Below are 6817 nucleotides of genomic sequence, written 5' to 3'. Positions count from 1 at the left end.
TATCTGTATGTTCAGTAAAGCACAATATTGTCTTTCAATAATACTCAACCACCTTCCCAATGTGCAGATAGGGATAGATATAGCAGAAACTAAGTAAAAACAAACAAATGTATTGGAGCAACATACTTTACTAGCTTTATACCAGAAACTTTTCCGATTTCGACATCGAAACCTACCACACAAGAATGTTTACTTTGCAACACCCAACTATCCTGTCTTCCACTTCACTCTGAAAGGAAGTCATTCTTCATAGATAACTTCCGGCAGACCTTGTGCACAGATGTGACGCTTTCAGTAAATGTCTTTCTTGTATCACTGGTACTATAGAGCAACAAGTCAAGAAAATAACAACTGCACTATATATAACTTTCTTTGTTATATTTTTTTAATCAGTATAAAATACAATATGCTGGAACACACAGACGTTTGCCAATGAAGATCACCAATCTACATCATTCATAGTTCGCTGAATATAATCTATCTTCAGTAGCACGTGATGATGTGCAAACCAAACGACGTGAACAAGACCAAAAGACGATTGTAAACATCTCGGTGTTACCAATATATTAAAAGCTTCATTGTACATCTCGGTGTTACCAATATATTAAAAGCTTCATTGTACATCTCGGTGTTACCAATATATTAAAAGCTTCATTGTACATCTCGGCGTTACCAATATATTAAAAGCTTCATTGTACATCTCGGCGTTACCAATATATTAAAAGCTTCATTGTACATCTCGGCGTTACCAATATATTAAAAGTTTCATTGTACATCTCGGCGTTACCAATATGTTAAAAGCTTCATTGAACATCTCGGTGTTACCTATATGTTAAAAGCTTCATTGAACATCTAGGTGTTACCAATATATTAAAAGCTTCATTGTACATCTCGGTGTTACCAATATATTAAAAGCTTCATTGTACATCTCGGTGTTACCAATATGTTAAAAGCTTCATTGAACATCTCGGTGTTACCAATATATTAAAAGCTTCATTGTACATCTCGACGTTACCAATATATTAAAAGCTTCATTGCTAAGCTTCGACATGCAAATTAGAGCCTTTCGAAAGTTTTCTACGTCTTATCGTTAATAGGACATTAATACATATTACATCCTTTACAACTGTAAGGTTGGGAAACTGAATGTTAAACCTCACAGGAAAAAAAAAAAGAAAGCCTCAAACACACTTTTTAAAGAAAGCGCATAAAATTGCGCGTACAAATATACTAAACTGGGGCGATACACATACTCATACAGAGGATTATTGCACTTTACAAGAAAGATATCAATATACTAGTACAGTGGTGTGTCACTGCAAGTCCAAGCAGTAGAGCCACCGACGACATATCTAACACCTATACATTTGGTTTACGGTGAATTTTCGGCCATTCCACAGCGCAATATCGTAACAGAAATTTCTTTTATAGCAGAAGTAATATTTACAGATTCATTTCAAGGAATGATATTCGTATAGCGAAATTATTATTGATGTACAGCCAAAGGACAGAATATTCCGAAGAAAGAGATCTTCAATGTTCTCTATGGAAGAGGAGACCTTCGCAACATAGAGCGCGTTTAGATCAGTAGCGGGCTCCAAACAAAACCCTTATCTTCAAAGTAAAAGCCTTGGTTACGAAATAGAGCCTCCCGACACACACTCACAAAGCCTCTGTGGTGAGGCTAGACATATCTCCTGGTAGTGTTAATAACGTTATGAGCAGATATTTGAAGCTAATGAAAGCTCAGAGGCCAGAATTTCACAAGCTTCCAACCACATCTCCAAAGAGGCAACTGTTGTGAAACGAAAGACGAGGAAAATAGCTAAAATTGCAACAATCATAATTGACCGTATATCAAAAACGTTCCCCGATGCCGCTACAATGAACTTCATGACTTTAGTCTTCTTAAACTGTGTCGTCTAAAATTGACCTCGCTACACTTCAGAGAAAGTTGTTATAAAGAAATTGGACGTTAAACAATAATCATAATCAACACACAGAGCACGATAAACTAACTTTCACTAAACTTCCGCTGAGCGACATTCTCTATCATCGGCCTAGTTTAGCTAATGTAATGAAAACTGAAAGATCTACGAACTGCATTTCTCAGCTGTTTATGGTACGAGTTTCGTTATAAAATATGAGCTACAATGTTTCATATTACAGCAAATGTTTTAGAAAGATGTCAATTCCAATTTGGTTTCAATCTTTTGATAGCTAAGGTTACTTTGATCTTTACATCTTTTACTTCATGTCAAGATCATAGAAATCTTACCTAACTATGGCAAAATTGTTGTGTAGCATTTGATTTTTGTAGTAAAAAATCACTGTATCTATGGAAATAAAAACATACTAAAACACAATCTATTATAATAATATTCAATTTTTGTCTGTCCTAAAAATGCATGCGCACTTACTTTCAATGGATGTAAACAAAAGGTGTATGTAAATATACTGTTACGACAGCGGAAGTCGCGTGACGCTGGGAGCATGCGCGCTGGAGTTTCTGGAAGGATCATGAATTACTGGGAGGCCAGAGTATGTTCGAGGCGCCCTCTTTTTTAGTATATAAGCCTGGTGAGAAAAACCAGCGCGATTGCATAGATAGATAGATATGCAGATAGATCGAAGATATAGATAATTGAGTTAAACGAACAGTAGGCACCGTAAGTAAAGTGTGTGAATCACTGTGAGTTATAGCGTGTGTTATAAAAGTTAAGTTTAACGTACTGATTGGAAATTCTGTGTATTACAAAGTTGTATCCAGGGAAAAATAAACTGATTTAATTAAGAAAGGACTTGTATCGCTTAAGTTCCTCTGAAAGAATTTATACCGGAAATTACCAAACGAGCAAATACATAACAATACTTTAGCAGCCATTTTGTACAACAGCATTAACGCTTATCAAAGTTTTTAAAAATGTCTAACGTTAGGTCGTAGAATAACATTATAAGTTAATTTACTGATAGCATTAAGTACGGTAAATTTTATCCCTAATTAAACTAAAGCTAAAAATGTACACAAGTTAAAGTGTTAATTTCTCTCTATATCGAATATAGGTCGTACTTAATAAAGGCTTAACTAATGTGAACTTGCAGATTTCGGTGTCTGCGGTTAGAATTTGTTCGTCTTATTCTATAAATCCTGTATTTAAAAAAGGTACTGCTGCAATAAAGATGCTGATTTGACAGCAAACGTTTTGCGAATCTCTGCTAGTTTATATTAAATATTACAACTGAACAAATTACCTCTATACTGCACTTTCTACCACTAATTTATTGAATCACAATGCCGAACCGACTACCAAAATCTCCATTATTTTAACGGTTACCATCCAGTATTCCGAAGGTCCGATAGCCACAGATACTTGGTTTTCGCAATACAAGTTAAAAATAAACAAACAATTCCGAAGGTACATAATAGATTAATGAAATCTCAAATGAAAAGTTTAAAGGGTATAGCTTGACTGGGTACCGGCCGCCCCTGGCAGCTTGCTCTCGTTTTAAACACACACACACACACACACAAAACAGAAATATTAGTATCGACATTGTAGTGTACAGCTCATTGCATTGGCTGGGTGTCAAGGTAATTTTACTGACTGGAAGCTTTCAACATGTTTATTGAGTCAGAGATATAACATTCGTTATCACAGCACTATGGAATAAGAATCTTGAATGTACATTCTCCCTGAAGAGCTAGATTCCCAAATCCAATCCTGATGCGTAAATATGCCGACTCTGCAGCTAACACTATACATGTATACAAGAAAATAACATTACCCATCTACTGATGAGAAATTTCAACCTTTTATGTTATATCCTGGGGTGTTTGTCATTCAATTTCACAAATTTAACAAAAACTATCAATTTAACATTTTAACTGGAAAAAACAAACAAAAAAACTTGCATCTTCGGACTATCGGGTCTTCGGAGTAATAAGTCCTCGGACTAACTGGCCGTCACCATTTTATCCAATATTTTAAGCATTTTGAGTTCTGTTTAACTATTTATAAGTTTGACTTTCGACTGTCCTTCATAACGTTCGAAACAATATATTTTGTATCTTCATGAATTTCTCGAATCTAAAAAATTACAAGAGGATATTCCACGCCTATAAAATAAGATCATAGACCAGGAATTATAAAGGTAAAAGTTGTGTAGCAGTTTTGACGTGTAGGATTTATAACAGGAGAAGCAGAAAAGGTGTTCACTGCGTGTATATCTGTCTAGGTGTTGTAGACACCAACAACAGAAACGCTAATACTAGCAACATACTGAAGCAAAAAGGTTCTTAGTAATCATACTGAAGTGATTAGCATTCACATTTGTGAGTTGTAAACGATGACATCTGTTAATAGTAATTTCGAAATTAACTAGCATGCTTCACTACGCCATCGAACTCATGCCTATTTTGATAGGATAAAATTTCAAAGAAAAATACAAACTTGTGCCGATGACTTGCCATGTTCGCCTTTTTCAGTAAAAAAAAAAGACTCATAGTATCATTATCTTTTGATCATTTTCTGCTTCGTGAATTGCCAATAAAAAAAGAATAAGCGAAACAGATCACATAAATCAGGTTCGTAAGGTTACATTCAACCAATTCGCCACTGTCTTTAAAAATTCAACAACCACCGTTGTCATGACTACAAGTATAAGTGAAAAAATACAGCACATCTCAGAAAAACGGGTGTCAGTACCAGTTGCATCACAGAATTTGGCTCATTGCCAACTACGTCCTTACCAAACTGTTGCGTATCTTTTAGTTATTATATAAAATTGTGTCGTGGAAGTCTGCATAAAATGAAGAACACATCTCGACTTTCTTACAATATAGATGCGCCAAATGTTATGGAAACATTTATACTAATCTCTTTCTAGATAACAACATTAGCTACACTTCATTACAAGATCTGGTTGATTCTTGAATATTATGTACTTGAACTTGAAATAAGAAATTACTGGAAAAGTAATTATAATTTTTTTTCAAAAAATCAAAATATGCATACTTAAAACTACAAATCTTCGAAACAAATATTGTTCGTATTAATAATTTGAAACGAAAATATGTTTTAAGGGAACAATTAAGAACTTATAAAAAAGTATCGTCGTGGGTTGATAGTTGTGACTATTAAGTAAATCTAAAATTGAACTGATATAACTAACAGCATGGCAACCACGTAGAAGAAGAAACTATTGTCGTGAAGAATCCTACCATGTCCTGGGAACAGGGAGAAAAAGATATTCGCATTCTATCTTCATGTTTTCTGGGAAATTAGCTTCTACATGGTAGCAACATTCGATTCATTCGTTACTTTCTTTAATTATAGTAGGTGTAATTTTTTACCTATACTACATAGTCCATTATTTTTGCATTCCTTCCATATTTAGTGTACTCCATCAACACCAAGTTATACAACAAAGGTAACAATTACTTCACCATATTTTAATGAAAATCGTATATTTTACAAAGTTTTAATTGTCTGCTCTTCGGCAAGTTGTTTGTTTGTTTGTTTTGAATTTCGCGCAAAGCTACACGAGGGCTATCTGCGCTAGCCATCCATAATATTGCAGTGTAAGACTAGAGGGAAGGCAGCTAGTCATCACCACCCACCGCCAACTCTTGGGCTACTCTTTTACCAACGAATAGTGGGATTGACCGTCACATTATAACACCGCCTACGGCTGAAAGGGCGAGCATGTTTGGTGGGATGGAGATTCGAACTCGCGACCCACAGATTGCGAGTCGAGTGCCCTAACCACCTGGCCATGCCGGGCCCTTCGGCAAGTTGACAAAGCATGATACAGAAAAGAGAGTAACACAAAACATATAAAACTACATGTTCAACAATAAATACAAAAAACAATAACACGACATACAACGAAAATTAGGGGTGTGGAATTCGTATAGCCAAACGTACGGGACAAAACGTTTTGCCATTATACTTTGGCTGTTGGGCAAGTTTTGTTGTTGTTGTTGTTCTCAGATTTGTTCTATTGGTAGAAATCCACTCCGGGTAGATTTTGAAGGAGCCACTCAAGTTCCTGGAAATTCTTGAACTGCGAAAATGTAGCTCATACACACAAACATTTAAAAATTGCGTAACCCTAAAACGCAATCTTATATCCACGAATGTACACACCCTCTTAATTCACAAACCTTCAACCATACAAATACAAAGTAACAAACATACTTGAAATGTGACGACATTATTATAGTGCTTGTTTGTGTTGAATTTCGCGCAAAGCTACACAAGGGCTATTTGCGCTAGCCGTCCTATTTTAGCAGTGTAAGACTAGAGGGCAGGCAACTAGTTATCACCATCCACCGCCAACTCTTGATGGGCTACTCTTACCGACGAATAGTGGGATTGACCGTCACATTATAACGTCCCCACTGCTGAAAGGGCGAACATGTTTAGTAGGACGGATATTCGAACCCCTTAGATTGCGAGTCGAGCGCCCTAACCACCTGGCCATCATTAAACTGGCTGTGTACCGTAAGATCCCAAGTACAGATGGACTGCAGGATGTCATTTTAGTTCTTAGCAATATTAATGAAACCATGATTTCTCTACCAATTCTTGCGTGTGGTTTTATACATGCTGCGCTGTAAAATGTCATTTTAGTTCTTAGCAATATTAATGAAACCATGACTTCTCTACCAATTCTTGCGTGTGGTTTTATACATGCTGCGCTGTAAAATGTCATTTTAGTTCTTAGCAATATTAATGAAACCATGACTTCTCTACCAATTCTTGCGTGTGGTTTTATACATGCTGCGCTGTAAAATGTCATTTTAGTTCTTAGC

Source organism: Limulus polyphemus, unplaced genomic scaffold (genome assembly GCF_000517525.1).
Source record: "Limulus polyphemus unplaced genomic scaffold, Limulus_polyphemus-2.1.2 Scaffold725, whole genome shotgun sequence".
NCBI classification, from domain to species: Eukaryota; Metazoa; Arthropoda; class Merostomata; order Xiphosura; family Limulidae; genus Limulus; species Limulus polyphemus.
The sequence above is the reverse complement of the archived record's forward strand: the minus strand, read 5'-3'. Positions refer to the sequence as shown.